The 18006-nt window shown below is 39.9% G+C and overlaps 2 protein-coding genes across 12 annotated transcripts in view; one reads left to right on the top strand and one right to left on the bottom strand.

The window, feature by feature from the left end:
• The window catches only part of MED12L (mediator complex subunit 12L), a 323628-nt gene that overhangs the window by 180129 nt on the left and 125493 nt on the right, over positions 1 to 18006 (bottom strand). The window lies entirely within an intron of this gene.
• The window catches only part of P2RY14 (purinergic receptor P2Y14), a 51741-nt gene that overhangs the window by 26582 nt on the left and 7153 nt on the right, over positions 1 to 18006 (top strand). Inside the window, exons 1-2 of one of the 5 annotated variants that reach the window (XM_049099606.1) lie at positions 351 to 835; positions 17557 to 17721. The exons of 2 other annotated variants lie outside the window; for them this stretch is intronic. The gene's annotated coding sequence lies outside the window, so the exon portion shown is untranslated. Of the gene's footprint in view, positions 1 to 350; positions 836 to 1128; positions 1425 to 17556; positions 17722 to 18006 lie in introns of those variants that run through there. 2 more of the 5 variants (XM_035705233.2, XM_035705243.2) reach the window with 2 other exon arrangements.

Genomic DNA, 18006 nt, shown 5'->3' with positions numbered 1-18006 from the left:
GCAACAATTTGTTTGAGGAAGGAATCCAGAAATTAGGAGTCAAACAGGGTGCCCAGAAACCAAATGTAAAACAAGGGGGTAACAAGAAGAAAGATTAGAGTCATAACAGCACCAGTTCAAGGTTAGGAATGTGTCAAGATAACAGCTAGAATATCAGGCACGATCAGCACACCCCTGGAACTGGGTCAAGGGTAGAGCAGTCAGGCACCCAAGGCTGAAGGAGATAACCTAGATTTTCAATCAAGACTCCTGATCCGCCTACCTGCACAGAGTGACAAACGTTCTGGTCTATTTTACTCTCCAACATTTCTCGATTTTTTTCCAACAAGCTTCAAGGAGCTACTTGAAGCCATGTGAAGTACAATTTGAAAATACTTCCCAATAAACACAGAAGCTATTCTTACAACAGCTTCACAGGAAGAGGTCACAGCTAGGCATGGGAAATATCTAGCCTCCTGCTGGCTGGAGCTCTCACTTGCTCTATTGCTCTCCCCTTTCTCTCTGAACCCAGTTTCCTATCAGTTAGTGTTTGGTCAGGCCTTGATAATTTGTAACCATAAGCATAAATCACATCCAACTTATACAAGCGCTTGGTAGAGCAGGGCTCTGAAGAGGACTGGACATCTGTAGTATTTGACACTCGAGCCTTTGGCAAGATGTCAACATCTCACAGAGTACTTTAAATGTTTTGGTCTGAGAGCTAATGCAGCATTTCCCACTGGTCAACACGAGCAGCCCAAGCAGAGAACAAAGTCTATTTCCCTCAACATCAGATGTTAGACTCAGTTGCTGATCCAATCTTGCCTACAGAGACGGGAAGAGACAGGAAAAACTGGTAAGTAAAAAAAAAAAAGTTCATCCAATGCAGAGTTTATTTAAAGAATATTTGTGATTCCAATGTGAAACGGCTGTCTGTGCTAGTGAGGTCATAAATTCTTTTTTTTAATGATTAAATGATAAAGGGACAGATTTATAGGTGAGATTTGATTTTTCCAAGTTCAAATACTAAAATAAGTCCAATTAACTGTTCCCTGTCAATGTTCCTTTCAATTGCATGGGGCAGGATTTTCTTCCATGGGCTCATGCATCAGGCTTTAAGAAATCCCTATTTTTAAGAAATGTGTTACACTTACTGCTTGTAAAGCGTAAGATAACGCTGTGTGTGTGGATAGTGGGTTAAAATCAGTTTGGGATACAGTAAGGAGCACCAACACAGCAGGGCTATGACGTAATCCTCAGAGCGAGGGAGATCAATAAAGAACTGAAATGCTAGAGAAAGGAAAAGGCAAAATAGTTTTGGTTTAAGAGCACAAATGGCCACGACTCTGCAAAAACTGAAACCAAAGGTAAAATACTTCATGCAAGGAAGCATTTAAAGTCTTCTCTGAAACCTAAATGACTGAGCTACTTGTATGGAATTAAGGGTGAGTCACAATTGATTCTTAAAGGAAAGTCACATTAATTAAATAAGCCTAGTAGCTGCTTTTTTAGTTTTTTTTAATGTCTTAAATTTGGCTTTTCATATCTTTGATTCTTAACTTCCGATTTCTTCCTCTGAGACTTCACAAGTGTTTAAGTATTTGGTGTTTTTTTTGTTTTTTTTTTTTTTTAGTTTTAATTTGTGGATGGCAGGGACAAAGTACATAACCTGTGAAACTTATTTTTGTTTTTCTACAAACTGCAGAGTAAATTTCATAAAGTCTGGACTAACAGATAATTTTAAGGCTTACTTTGTGCTTAGAAGCCACTCAGGTATATTTCCCAGCCAAAAAGTTATTTAAGAGCCCCATGTATTGGAGAAATTGTGAAAACACAGTAAGTGAAAGAAGACAGAGACAGGATCATTCACCAACCACAAGCACCTCCCCACTCTGTTGGAGAAAATGTTTAAAAACAAACAAAAAAAAACACCCAAAATTTACTATTTTTAAAAAGTTATGAGCCTTAACAAATGATTCTCTAAATGAAGAAACTTCAACCTCTTAAGTCTTAATTCATATTTATACTTACCAACTTTCTTACCAGTTTTCCCCACTTATAGTATCCATGAGAGATAAATCTCTCGATACAGCTGTAGTCGTCTTTCCATTCTAGAGGACTTTCCCTATCAGCCCTGCTCATACTTCTTACCTTTCGTGCTTCTTCAACACAAAACCTTTCTCAGCTGGTAGGGATTACCACGTGGAATCAAGATAGTCTCAGAAAGAAAATTTAAAGTAAAAGTTTGCTTTGAAAAACATAACCAAGATCTAGGCTTGCTTACTTTTTGTCCATATGGACCTATGATCACAACATAGCTAACACAAAAGCATAGATTTTTTTTTTATTATTAATCGTTCACGTATAATTTCACTAATAACTATTAGTGTATTAGCACTAATCATATGAAATTTCCATTTTTGTAGGTTAAAAAAACAGCCAAATGTTAGCAACTTTATATGACTCAATCTAATAAAGGAAGAGAGACACAGTCTCAAAAGGCAGCCCCAGAAGTCAAGGGGTGAGGAGAAAACCATTAATGCTATTTTATACAATTTTTATATGACAGTGAGATCCAGGACTTCTAATGAATAATTCCAAGTGATGAATCCCCTTAGATACAGCCCTCTGCTTTTAAAGCCTTTGCACAGATATTATCAAAATTGGATGTTTCCAGCAGCCAAATTACACTGGGAAACGTTTTCTATTGTTGGCTCTGTTTTACCAGTTAGGAAGCTAGAGTCCAGGGAGGTTCATTGATTCGAACATGTTAACACAGCTAATAAAGGCCAATGATGAGACATAAAGGAGAAAGTTATCTGGCTTCAAATTTAGTGCTCTCTCACCTACTCCATCTCTCTCTGATCTAATGAGATGAATGAGTCCAATAAAAAGTGTAATTTATACATAAACACAAGTTGGAGATGCAAGTGTACAGGATGGCTCTGCCTCTTAACTTGTTTGCACAACAGTGGCAAAAATCACATTGCATAAAACAGTCAATATTATGGGGACTCAGATTTTTATATAGGCAATTTTATATGGTAGAAAAAGCAGGCCCTTTGCAGCGAAACAGGTGCATTTGAATCTGCTGTGACCTTGAGCTACGTTTGTTTCTTAGCTCTTTTGTCTCTATGATCTTCCTCTGTTCCATAACCCATAAAACATCACGATAAAGCTATCACCACAAAGAGCTGCTAAGACACTAATGGAGACATGTTAGTGTCTGACACACAGCAGCTCTTCAATAAAAATAGAATTCTCTCCCCCATCCTTGCTAATAACTATGTCAGAGATAGTACTGGCAAGATTAAAACCTCACAGGAAATTTCTTGAGTTAGTATCTGATACTCACAGGGCCAAATAAGAAATCGCAAAATAAAGGAACACAAATACTTCTCCCCAACTCACTTCCTATCATTTCAACAGAAAATTGGGTATTGTGCGGACACCAAAGTAGCAAGTATTCCATCAACATAGATCCACTGAACACCAACTACGACGAGTGACGTACACTGTAAATAAGCAGGTCATGGGATCCCTGGGTGGCGCAGCGGTTTGGCACCTGCCTTTGGCCCAGGGCATGATCCTGGAGACCCAGGATCAAATCCCACGTCAGGCTCCAGGCTCCCGGTGCATGGAGCCTGCTTCTCCCTCTGCCTGTGTCTCTGCCTCTCTCTCTCTCTCTCTCTCTCTCTCTCTGTGTGTGTGTGTGTGTGACTGTCATAAATAAAAAAAAAAAAATTAAAAAAAAAAAAATAAGCAGGTCAGTCTTTTCCAGGCAGGACCAGTGAGACTGACAACTAAAGACGTGGCAATTGGGAGCCCAGGACCCTGTACCCCATATATGGTAGTCCTATACAGAGAGAGCTGGGAAAAAGATATGAGGGTTATTATTTACTTAATTCACATGTTTCATGGGTGGATGAATAACTAAACAGACAACCTTACCAAAACACTCAAGAAAAGAATGAAATGAAAGATATCTGATCTGTGGGAGTTACAAAGATAGACTGGGACGTTTTACATATTTTTAAAATTTAATTATTCTAGTGTCCTTTTCTGGTATTTATAGACAGCCCACACACTGTCCACGACCATATAAATTAAGGTCTGATGTCAAAATAAACAAACTAATCCCAAAAATCTTTATTAGAAAATTTAGTAAAATATATTTTAACCAGGAATTCTCAAACTTTTGGTGTCAAGATCTCTTTCACAATACTCAGAAGCCCGAAGAGCTTCATTTCTGTAAGTTATATCTAGCCATTTTTTAAAGGTTTTTTTTTTATTAGTATTATTATTCGTGAGAGACAGAGAGACAGAGAGAGAGGCAGAGTCACAGGCAGAGGGAGAAGCAGGCTCTATGTAGGGAGCCTGATGTGGGACTCAATCCTGGGTCTCCAGGATCACGCCCTGAGCTGAAGGCAGGCACCAAACTGCTGAGCCACCCAGGGATCCCCCTATCTAGCCATTTTTAATATATTAGATATTAAAATTATTAAATCTGTAATTTTTTTAAAACGGTGCCAAATGTTAACATGAATAGTACATTTTTATGAAAGATAAATTTTCAAAACAAGGTTTAATTAGAAAAATTACATTCTATATTTTTGCATCTCTCTTTAACATCTGGACTAAGAGTCTCATATTCACTCCTGTATTTGACCAGTTTCAAAATGTAGTTTTAATTAAAGCATATTAAAGCGATGCCTGGATGGCTTTGCAGTTGAGCATCTGCCTTCACCTCGGGTCCTGATCCCACGGCCCCGGGATCGAATCCCATACCAGGCTCCCCGCATGGAGTCTGCTTCTCCCTCTGCCTGTGTCTCTGCCTCTCTCTCTCTCTCTCTCTCTCTCTCTGTGTCTCTCTCATGAATAAATAAGTAAAATCTTTAAAAAAAAAAAAACATATTAAAGGAAATCTAGTCTCACACAGATATGTAATAGGAAAAGGAAGAAGTGTTTTAATAGCCTTCTGGATTGGTTTTTTTTTTTTTTTTTTTTTTTTTTGGCACCACACCAAAACAAATGTAGTGCTTTCTTAAAGGTTATTCACCATGTAGAAACTAAATCCTCATCAATGAATATTCTTCTTACATTAAGATTTTTAGTCTAACTTAGTCTTTGAATAAACCTTTGACCTGTGCTAGGTTTTATAACATCATAAAATCATTGATCATTTGGAGATGTATACTCATCTGGAAATATACTCTTCATTATATAAAATCAAAAAATGGTATTAATATTGGCACTGATCTCCAAATACTGGAAAGTGCTATTTGTTTTCCTTGATGAAGGCTCACTTCATCCATTTTTGAGAAAATGTCTGCCAAATACCCCAGTCTGAATTACTATAATTTGTATATCATGTTTTCAAGTGAAAATGATGATCCGGGAAAAAGCATCTGATTCATCTCACTTCTCAATCACTTAAGTGTTGTTGCTCTATACAACAATCATATCTGGCAGAAGCTTTAGGAACAATTCCTATGCAGTAATGCAAAATATTTAAAAGACACATACTTAAAGAGTAAGATCTAACCAAATTAACAATATGCATTCTTTCATCAAGGACACCTTAAAGTGGCCTTTTCTTTTACTGAGAAAGCACAGCAGTAAGCTATGCATTGACTATAGGACAGATGTGTACCTGGCCTTGACAGGTGAAGTCCCTGTAGGTTTGTTTTATAAACCAGAGCTTTTGCACTTTTCATACAAATGGCAGCACAATAAGTGAAAAAGGCATATAACGTGTTACTATTCTTTTGAAGATGGGTTGACATTAAATGCCCCCCTGAAAGGGTATCAAGGATCCCAGTGGTCCTCAGATCATATTGTGAGAACTTTTATTTTAGACTTTGAGATAGAAAAAAACCTTTTTTGGATACAAATAAACATTAACTCAAAAAAAGTAATTTGACTATATTAAAATCAGTAACTTTTGTTATCAAAATAAGTCTTTAAACATGAAAAGACAAGTTACAATCTGAGAAATGCATTTCACCATATATAAACCCAACAAAAGCAGACATCAACAGTATTTGAAGAATATTTACAAATCAACAACGGCATAAACCACCCAAAAGAAAAATGAGAGGGTATGACTGGATATTTCACGGAAATAACTGATTATCATATGAAGAGATGTCCGTAACATCAGTTATGGAAATGCCAATCAAGGCCACAATATAGTATCATGTCACAAAACTTTTAAAAACTTGAGAATATGAAATGTTGAAGGGGATATGTAAGCACAGGATCATTACACATTACTGATAAAAGTATAAACTGGTGCAACCACATTGGAACATAGTTTGGCACTGTTTGCATTAACGTTCATATATTCTATGAATCGACGCTTTAACTTCTAGATTTTTACCTACAAGAAAAAAGTTTCCCATGTCCATCAAGAGGCAATATGGATGTACATCTCAGAAGAGTTTACACGGGCAAAAACCTGGAAACACCCCAAACACAGGAAATTTAGCGAATAAACTGAAATGGTCAGACAATAGAATGTGACAGTCATCAAGACAAAGGAATTAGAGCAACACTCAATAACATGGATGATATGTGGTATGATGCAGTTAACTCACTAACACATCACATGTGGCCTTTTAAAACATCATAATTTCATACACATACATACTACAGATACACTCACTTCCAGGAACACGTACAGATGTTACAGAACTCTATAAAACAAGGCAAGCAGGAGAATGAAGAGCACAGGATTTACGGTACATGATAACCAGAGGTGGCATGTGGGAAGGAGGACAGAGCATGCAGCAACACGTAGCTTATGACTGTCTTGCCTTTTGTTTCGGTTATCGAGATTAAGGAAAATTAGTAACATGATTAAAAATAATAGAATTAACCTTTTTTTAAAGTCAAACTTGCATCAACTTTGCAATAAGAATATTTCATAAATTAAGATCATGGTTGATCCAATTTTATGCACCAAAGATTTTAAAAGATACCTACACATTTTAACCTATAGCACGGATAGAAATTGTAAAACTCTAGAGGTTCTAAACAGACTCATCCTTTGACAGGTAAATCAACTCCTTAATTTGACCAAAATTGTACAGATAGATTCACTCATATATTCTATATCCACTAAGTATATGCCAGACACTAATTTAGCAGTGAGCAAGAGAAGTTCGGTTCTTATGAAAATAATCAAGTCCTTTAAGGGGGTGATGGAGACAAGAAGTTGAAAAATACGTATGACTTTTTTTTTATATTTTATTTATTCATGAAAGACAGAGAGAGAGAGAGAGGCAGAGACACAGGCAGAGGGAGAAGCAGGCTCCATGCAGGGAGCCTGGTGTGGGACTCGATCCTGGGTCTCCAGGATCACACCTTGGGCTGAAGGCGGCGCTAAACCGCTGAGCCACCCGGGCTGCCCAAAAGAAGTATGACTTTAAATAATGAAGACCGCTATGAAGAAAATAAAACCTGATGAGGGGCTGGAGGGGGCCGGGTGGAAGCCTGGCTGTGTCAGGTGTCGTGAAGACAGAAGGCCTCTCTGAGCAGGTGATGTTTTAATGCAGCCCAACACGAGGCACACACTCAGATGCCAGACAACCACGGACAGAGGCCAGGGCTCCAAGTACCTCTGCTGGTGTGTTTTAGATCTTTATACAACTGGGCTTCAGCATCACTGTGGTGACAACGTGAAAGCAAATTCCCCTGGATAGCCCCGTTTGTCCTACGCGGTGCTTGACAAAGCTCAGGTGGTAACGTCTGCAGACCCTTGCCGAAAGCCCTCACCAGTTTACAAGGGGCCAGAAGCCTTTCAGGATTTATTGGGATCGGGGGGAAAAAACATGTACCTGGCTCAGAGCTTTGCTGGGCCCTGGGTGGCAGACAAAGAAAAGCTCAAGGGGACAGCCAGGCAGCTGAGCATTTGCTTTTATTTCAATTTTTGTTCACTGGGCCAAAATATTGAAGTAGCACAATAATCTACATTTATGATGAATATTGGTTTACTGGACAAAGGCACCAAACAGCTGCTTGTTTTGCCTGCCCCAAACCCCCCACCCCATACACACCAACACAGCGGCACTTTTTCACAGGCTAATCATGTCGGTGGCATTCAAAGGACAGAAGAAAGCTTGCCAGCCCTGTTGCTGCTGCGGGCTGGGCAGACTTATGGTATAGGTAAGGGTCACACGGCTGGGGAGAGGCCTGTTCTCCACCAGATGAGCACCAGCCAACCCCGGCTGAGCAGCCTGGGAGCAGGATCAGTTATAATGAAGTCATACTGACGTCATATCTGCCAGGTGTCTCCCAGCCACCTCCTAAAGGGGAGGCCTGAAACCAAGGCAAGACCAGACAGGTTAAAAGCTCCAGTCGGTGAGGGCTTGGGAGGGAGCTTGGGTTCTCGGCGCACGTGCTCTGCTTTCTATCCCAGGAACTTGCTCAAACCACTAAGCTCCCTTCACCTGCTTTCTTCCTGGGCAACATAAGGATGTTCTGGGTCATTCATTACAAAATTTACACAAGTCCTCCTGTGAACCATTTGCCAGGTCAGGTGAAAATACAGAGCTCTCTCTCCATGCAGAACAGACAAGACAACAAAAAGATGTCTTTCCAACAGGAAACAATACTCCCTCCCTAGCAGTTAAGGCTTTAGAATGACCTAGATTCAAATCTGAGGTCCAAAACATACTCGTTGTGACATCGCACACAATTTATTCAAGCTCTCTAGACTTGAGTTTCCTCAACTATAAAGTGGAGTTACTTTTATTTTATCAGAACTAGAAGAGGATTTATTTAAATTTGCATAGCTGCAGTTTGTTCATTTTCACTGCTGCATAAAATTTCACCAATTTTTTTTCTTTTACCCGTTTCTCCTGCCAATAATCCTTTGAGCTAATGCCCACATTTTTGCTACTATCACTGTTTCTATGAGCATCCTTATACATGTCCCTTGGTATGCTTCTGTAAGAGATTTCTAGGGCATATACCTAGGAATTAAAATGCTTATTAGTTACAGGGTGAGTGAATGTTCATCTTTTTTTTTTTTTTTTTTAAATTTTTATTTATTTATGATAGTTACAGAGAGAGAGAGAGGCAGAGACACAGGCAGAGGGAGAAGCAGGCTCCATGCACCGGGAGCCCGATGTGGGATTCGATCCCGGGTCTCCAGGATCGCGCCCTGGGCCAAAGGCAGGCGCCAAACCGCTGCGCCACCCAGGGATCCCTGAATGTTCATCTTTTTCCAAATACTTCCTTTTCTAAAATGGTAAACTTTAGAATCATATGCTGAGCTGAGGATTTTTAAAAAGTCCTGGAAGACTACATACAGCATGAACAATTTTGTAATGGAATATATGTGCATATGGATTAAAATAATTTGCTTTAAAAGGGCAGATATGAAAAACGAAACTCAAGACAGGGTTACATCTGGGCAGAAAGCGGCAGACAGCCAGGGAGAAGGACGGAGGGAGATGCAGGGGGACTGGCGGGGTCCTGGCTCTCAGGTCAGCGCTGTGTTCTGTTTACTGTGCTCTACCTTAGGTTACATAGATTCTTTTCAACATATAGACTCTTCATGAAAAAGAAGAAATGGTTTTAAAAGCAATTAGCACTGCCTCTGTTGGGTACAAGGTAAAGTTCCCAGTGAATGGCAGTTATTGCTATAAAATGTGAGGAGTCAGAAAGGGAAGACAAGACACAGTGACAGCCCAGCACAGGCCGTGATTAGCTCGGTCATGGAAAAGCTCTCCTCTGTGGAGGCGGAGCAACCTGGCTCCTCGGCGTCCAGGGCTGTGAGTGACCCAGAACTGCAGATGACAGAGGTGCACAGTGCGGAGAGGAAGGGGATGGGCAGCCCAGGTTCCAGAAGCAGCAGACGCTGAGCTCCTAGTTGGCAGGATGGATCCACAGCGCCAACAACACTGCCTGATAATAAGCACCCATGGAATATGTGGATAGACAAATGGCAAAGTTCGCTCTGTTGATGATGCTTTTAAACAGTGTTCTAAGTGGAGATTATTTTGGCTAGAAAGAGAAAGGAAGGTGGCAAACAATAAAATAAGATAAACCAATTTAAGGATAGGCAGCGAAGCTCCCCAAGGTGACTGAGAACAAGTAAGCAGGGTAACAAGTCTAAGGGACTGTCAGGCCTCTGCTGTATGTCAGGTACTGAGCTCAGGACTTGTCTCAAAACATGCACAGAATACGTGCATTTACACATATACATACACATGTGTATGCACGTATCCTGTAGTATATATATATAATATATGTAATATAATATATATATCACCCCCCAAATACAATACACAAACATATGCATGCGCACGTGCACACACACACATTTACTTTCTTCTCCTGATCCATTTTGAAAATGGTGGTGCAAGCAATTATGACCTGTCCGTCCTAAATACTTCAGCATCCGTCTCTGAAGAGTAAGAATATTCCCCAACTTAACCATACCATTGACACACTAGAAAGATGAATTCAATAATACCATCTAACACAGAGCCTGTATGCAGATTTCATAACTGTCTCAAAATAATTCCTAGAGTTCTATCCACTCCCTCACCACCACCACCACCACCACCACCCACCAATCACATTCACACACTGTTATTTCTCTTTGGCCTCTTTTGATCTAGAATCACTTCCTCCCACCCCTTCACATTTGTTCTCTTTTCAGGACACAGATTTTTTTTTTTTTTTTTTTTTGAGAGTCCAAGCTGGTTGCTTTACAGAACAATCCACATTCTGAATCTGTCCAATTATTCAACAATGATTAGCTTTTTGATAAGGTACGCTGTATACATCTAATTGAATCCTATCCGGAGGCACGAAGTTATCCCATTTGGGGTAAGTTTGATCATTCAGTGACTGCCAGATATCCCTGCTGAAAAGGTACCATTTGTTCTGTAGTATTCCAAATGGCCAGAGAGTGATACTTTTAGACTGGAATATCCTGTTCTCCCACAACCTTTCACAGACTGGCAGCTTTTCGTACCCACTGAAAACTGCTGCCTCGTTACACTGAGATTGCAAAATAGTCACTTGCTAATTCTATCCTTCATTCTACATTTTCTGACTAGTCTTCTGTAAAGAAGAGCTTCCCCCTGTCTGCATCTTCTTTTTCAGTCCCTATTCTTGTTTTGGGTTTTTTTGTTTTGTTTTGTTCTATTTTAGAGGGAGAGAAACTGGAGGCGGGATCAGAAGGAGAGAGAAACTCAAACACACTCCTTGCTGAGTGCAGAGCAGGACGTAAACCTCACGACCCTGAGATCACAATCTGAGCCAAAAACCAAGAGTTGGATGCTTAACCAACTGTGCCACCCAGGCGCCCCAATCTCTTTTCTAAATATCACAATCAATTCCTGAATTTGGTTTATTTTTTAAGTACTTAAATCTCTTATTGTCATTCTTGTTGATATTCAAACTGTCAAATTTAGAAGTGCCTCCAAGGCAGCTCCCATGTCCTTTTTCTACATCTCTCTTTGGGCTGAGCACTTCCTTGCTTTTTGCCCACAAGGTTTATCTCAACTTACTCTGTACTTTCCCTGTGCCTTACTAAAAGTCAGTCATTTCTCCAAGAAGCCCTCGTTCCTTTTAGTGGGCAGTGATATTAAGAAACAAGACGAGCTTACTGGAAATCAGTATTTCTTCACCTATTTAGGGTTTTTACTCTGTTATAGAAGGATGGAAAAGTCTTGAGCAAATTTATAGCTACTGGGCTGTCATGACCTCTAGACCTATATGTTTTCTACCCTGCCTTATTAAAGACTTGTGTAGGTTTATTTATTGCAGGGAAATCGCTTCTAGGCAGAAAGAGATACTGAAAATACAAGAGGAAAGCAATAATGTATAAAAGATTAGAAGGAAGTCCAGAGTAGGCTGCATTTAAAAAAATAATAATAAAAGCATGGAGTAAAACTAAACCAGTCCTGGTACAGGTATGTCTTGAGCATAAAACTGCAATGGAGCACTTGTTAGCTGGTCATTATCATTTTCTCACAGACATTACAGCTGAGGCAATAATTAAATGCCATCTCATCACTCTTGTGGAGCATGGCAAGACGTAAGATAATGTACTTGACTGATTCGTATTGACATCCCTTGTAAAAGTGAAATCATCACAAATGGAATGTTCTGTAAAGGACACATTCGATAATGGACCCCAACCTGCGGACCTAGGTCTTTCCTTTTAATGTACTCTGAGCACCATCTTTAAGCTACACAAAACTCCATCTTTCACATTTAAATTCTACTCATTTGGAAATGCATATAGTTGCTTATCACTTGTTGTGTTAATAAAGTACAAATTCATTTACAGAATTGCATAACTCAAGTGACTGTCACAATAGATTTCATAAAAATCAAACTTCCCACATGGAGGAAGTACATCAAAGGTTAGGTTTTTAAATGTATCACTTTTCTGCAGTATTCCCACTCCCACCTAAAGTCCTAAATATTTATATTCTTTTGCTTGGACTATATAACGCTGACTCTTGCACACACATACAGGTGGCTGATATTTAGCTAAGTAGCTTAAAGTGTAGGTTTCCCAGAAATGAAAATTTCTTCCCAACCCCATAGCAAAGGGATATGCATTAGTGCCCTTAGCCCCAAGATCTGAAGATCTGAGTAATGCATGCCTAACTGAGAAATACAAACATCATCTCAGAGAGGCAAAAAGAGGTCAGAGATTCATTTCCTTTCCTGGCCCAAGGGAACAGAACCACGTATTTAAAAGCAATGCTGCAGAACAGGCTGGAAAAAAAAGTCAGGAATCCACGTAGCTCATTCTAATTCCAGACATAGAGAGGAATCAGTTCCCAAAACTCTGAAGACCTGGAGTTTCATAGCTTTACGTCACTTTCTTTTTTTTTTTTTTTTTTTTTTTTTTTTACACGTCTCTTTCATCAACAACTCAGGCTTGTGTGGATTGCTGAGGAGGACCGTGCAACACTTTGGACTCCCCATCAGAGGGCCACTCCTGTGACTAGAAAAGAGGGATCATAGGAAGCACAGCCTTCCCCCCTTCTCCCCAACCCAAGTACTTTTAGGCCAGATACCGAGGAGGCTCTGAGCACTCAGCCAAAGATACACCTTGCCCCTTGAAGCCCTCATTTCAGTGCAGAACATCAACCTGAAATAACTGCAGGGAACTAAGGGAAAGTGTGTGGGACGCTGACCCAGGGGAAGTCCTGGGCAGATTGAGAGTCTCAGAGACATGTGATTATTCTATTGTCAGCTGAGTCACTCCCTGAACCCTCACTGTTCCCTCTGAGTCACACATTGCCAGGCACCAGGTATCTGCTTCTTACAGGAAGAGGAACCCTCTGAGGCAGCAAGGACTACCCCTTCATTTTAGAGATGTAAAAACTGAAACACAGAGGCACTTAGGAACCCACAGCCATTAAGTAATTATGCCATGTTTCTAACCAAGGTCCGCTGCATCCAACATGCATGCTTTTAATCACTATACTGCACTGCCTGCCTATTATTCCAACAGAGGAGCAGAGTAAGCCCACTTCACATTCTGAGACCTAAGGATTTGAATTACTTACTACTGATGAGTCACTCAATATGCAGTTAAGATTTAGCAACCGTAAGTAAGAGAGCGGACTAAATTCTCTTCATATACCAAAATAATCAACTATACCTACCATGAAGGGGGCTATTCCAGTGGTTCTCAACTCAGGTACACTTAGAAAGGTCTGTACACAGTTCTTTGTAGTCATAAATCATGGGGTGCTACTGGCACCTAGTGGATAGAGGCCAGGGATGCAGCTAAAAATGTTACAAAAGCACAAGACAGCCCACCCACAAAGAGCTGAAATTCCAAAGAAAAAAAAAAAAAGTCAACAGTGCCAAGGTTGATAAATCCTAGGCCACGACAGAGTGTAGGTGCAAAATCCTCACTGATCCATCCTGACAATCCAGACGCAGTTTCCACTATAGAGGCAGTAATAGGTGGCTATTTTCATGGCTCCTAGAAGTTTGGTGCCTGTGCTCCATTTCACCTTCCTCTAGCAGCTCCCATAATCTGCTAAGAGGTGAAGACAGATCTCTGAGTTCATGGATGTGCCAGTCTTGCACTTGGCTGCCAGTTCTAAGGATTTTAAGGGAAGTGGTTCGAATTAACAGTAAAAACTAGATTTAGGTATTATCAGTTTATTAATTATGCTAACCCATTGCCCATTATCACACATGACTGAAGACTGGCTCTATTTGTAGCAGAAAGACACAGATTTACAATTGTCATGAGTTTTAGTCTGTGACGAGAGAGGCCCTGGAAGAAAGCTTGGCAGTCAAGATAGAGCTGAGCTTATGTATAGAAGAAGATCCCAGATAAGTGCAATTCAGCCTAAGAAGAGCATGCAGACATTTCTAATGTGACAATTAGCACAGCTCCTCATCTGAAGCATGTAACCACAGTATTCATCCAAGTATGTCAACTGAAGCTTGTTTCTCAGACTCTGACTGAAGTGAGGTCAGTGGGCCACAGTGGCCAGGAATTAGGAGGATCGAGTCAGGTATAATCAAGACCTCATGTCTACTACAAGAGAAAACTGGCAAAAGGCAACAAACAGGAACAAGCAAAGCCCTCCTCAGGCCAAGGACCCTGGGGGAGTCCTTGGTGGCATCCAAACCATATGCAGTAGACCTAAGGTTGCCCCCAGCAGCACAGTTACCACCGCTTACTGATTAATGTCATTTTTTCTTTTTTTTTTTTTTTTTAAGATTTAATTTATTTATTCATGAGAAAGGCAGAGAGAGAGAAAGGCAGAGGGTAAAGCAGGCTCCATGCAGGGAGCCCAATGCGGGACTCGATCCCTGGTCTCCAGGATAAACACCCTGAGCTGAAGGCAGATGCTCAACCACTGAGCCACACAGGTGTCCCAAAGTCATTTTTTTAATCACCATAATAAATGGTCCAATTCTATTCCTCTTTCAGCACATCGGTGCAGAAGACAGAAAGCAGAGTCAAAAATCAAAAATCACAAACACAGTAATTTTTAAACACTTTCAGAAACTGGGAAAGAAACTGTAGGTTTCTCCATGCTGTGGTACCTGGAGGCTAATGGAACAACTGGAGGTAACCTTCCTCCTTCCTTGCAGATCTTCCATACCTAGATAAAAAGCAGGACTCACACTCACAAACTCAATACACCCACGTGTGCCTGCCGTCGAACATACATACACACACCCCACTGGCAAAGTGACTCCTAAACACAAGACTCCAGAAATCCATAACTAACACCATACTTAATGAAGAGAAACTGAAAACTCTTCCTCTAAGATCAGGAACAAGACAAGGATGTCTACTCTCACCACTTTTATTCAATATAGTACTGGATGTGTTAGAGCATTCAGACAAGACATAAAAGACATCCAAATTGATCCAATTGATCCATCCAAATTGATAAGTAGAACTTTTACCATTGACAGATGATGAGATGCTATAAAAAAAATAAAAAAAATAAAAAAAAAAAAAACCCTAAAGACTCCACCAAAAAAAAAATTTTTTTTTTAAATAAATGAATTCAGTAAAGCCCTATGTGGTGCTCGATCCCATTACGGGATCACGACCTGAGCCAAAGGCAGACGCTCAACCACTGAGCCACCCAGGCACCCATAGCAACATTTTTCTAAATATGTCTCCTCAGTCAAGGGAAACAAAAGCAACAATAAATAATTGGGACTATACCAAAATAAAAAGCTTTTGTGTGGCAAAAGAAACCATCAGAAATTTGAAAAGGCAACCTACTGAATGGGAAAAGGTATTTTGCAAGTGATATATCCAAAAAGGGATTAGTATCCAATATCATGTAAAACTTAGGCAACACCAAAACAAAATACTTTGATTTAAAACTGGGCAGAGGATTGAATAGACATTTTTTCCAAAGAAGAAATATAGATGGCTAACAGGCATGAAAAGATGCCCAACATCACTGATCATCGGGGAAATGCACATCAAAAAGCACAATGAGATGGCTGAATGGCAGAATGGCCACTGAAAAGCCTGACAGCCCAGCAGAAAACGGGCTTCTGAGAAGCAAGGGGAGGAACAGTCAGTCACAGAGAAAATACAGTAACTTTAATGAAATAAACTAGCATGCTTCTAATGATTTCTCCCCAAAAGCATCTAAGACCTAGGAGCAGAGGACACTGTTACCTACACCAACGAGTCACAATAATGGGGAGAAAACCAGGACAAAGACTCAAGGTGGAAGACATTCTAAAATATTCAACTGACCAGGGAATAAGAAAGACAAGAAGCCTGTGAAAGGATATTACTGAAGAGTAGAAAATATTTTTTAAATACAAAACATCTTATAAAGTATTTAGTAACATAAAAACTATAAAATATGACTATAAGACTGAACAAGCAACTATTCATTAATCCCTTCTCTTCTACTCATTCTAATATCTTTGGAGACCATCAAAGATAGAACATATTGGCACCAAAAGTCAAAAAAAAAGTTACACATTAGGGCAAGAGAGAAAAAAAAAACCACAATACTAAGAAAATGGCTTTAATAAATTTAGAAATGTTCACAATGATAACACATCTTTTTTTTTTTCTTTTCTTTTTCTTTTTCTTTTTTTTTTTTTTTTTTGAGAGAGAGAGAGAGAGAGAGAAACAGCGTACATGTGAGCAGGAAGTAGGGACAGAGGAAGAGGGAAAGAGAACCTTCAGGAGGCTCCACACCCAGTTCGGGGCTCAATCCCAAGACAATGAGATCATGACCTGAGCTGAGACCAAGAGTCAGATGCTTAACTGATGGAGCCACCCAGGCACCACTGACTATTTCCATTGACATAAAAATCATCTAGAAAACAAATATTTATGTCATGTGAAAACATCTGAGGCACGCTGGCTTTCAAGCTTTTGATGTTTAGATTGTAAGGAGGGGGGAGGAAATAACAGAGGGTTATTTTGTAAGAAATGAACAAAGAACAGAAAGATGATGCTCATCATAGGTAAGTGGGTGCTGATAAGAGTAACTGGGAAGCAATCCATTCTCCATATGCATTTTTTTCTAATTACAAGAATTTTAAATATACAAAACTAAAGGTACACAAACCAATGCTGTTAACACCAATGCACCCAACTACCCAGTGTTAATTGATAATAACATTTATGTATGGTTGTTTTAGAGTTTAAGACATGAAATGCCATATATATAGCTAAAGCCCAACTATCCTAAGCCATCCCTTGCTCCTCTTCCCCTCCCCAGGCATGAGCCTTGTCCTGAAGTCAGGACCAGAACATAATCACTACAGCTGTGAATCACATACAATATTCCTCCACAGAGCTTAATCTCTTTGTTTTGTTTCTAAAGAGAACTTCATGACCTTTTATATGAATATTCTAAGTAAATATAAGATGTTCTTTATCACTTGTTCTCAAGTAGATGTCTATATTGTGATGAAATCTGTAATGGATAGAACTCTAAGAAAGATCTTTGATTTCAAGGTTACCCAAAAGCAATTTTGTTCCTACCTAGAGTTCCAACTACAGAAAAGAAAATCAAATGATTAACCCTCCTCATCAAATATTTATTAAATGTCTTCTCTGTACAGGGCTTGGGGGAAAAAAATTGCTAAAGAGAGGTCATTGGGCTAGAAGCATGAGCATCACACCCAACTCCAGACCTATGGAATTGGAGTCTTCCCGTTAGCATGATCTCCAGATGACACACCTGCACACTGAAGTTTCAGAAGTACTGGTTTGAAGAATTCAGAAAGGTGACAACATAGACCAAGGCAGAACGAAATCTAACCACCATTCTGCCAAACTCACCCTTTTCCTATCAGACAATATGGCTCTGGGGATTTCTCTCTGCAAAGTCCATGCATCATCAGTCCCATTAGACTGGTGGCTATCAACCAAGGCAGACTGTGCCTCCCAGGGGACACCTGGCAATGTCTGGAAACATTTTTGTTGCAACCCAGGGCGACAAGTGCTAGTGGCATCTAGTAGATTGAAACCAGGGATGCTGCTAAACATCCAACAATGCAGAAGGCAGTCCT

The sequence above is a fragment of the Canis lupus genome, chromosome 23 (assembly GCF_003254725.2).
Source record: "Canis lupus dingo isolate Sandy chromosome 23, ASM325472v2, whole genome shotgun sequence".
In the NCBI taxonomy this organism is placed as follows: Eukaryota; Metazoa; Chordata; class Mammalia; order Carnivora; family Canidae; genus Canis; species Canis lupus.
This window is presented reverse-complemented; position numbering and strand designations above follow the sequence as displayed.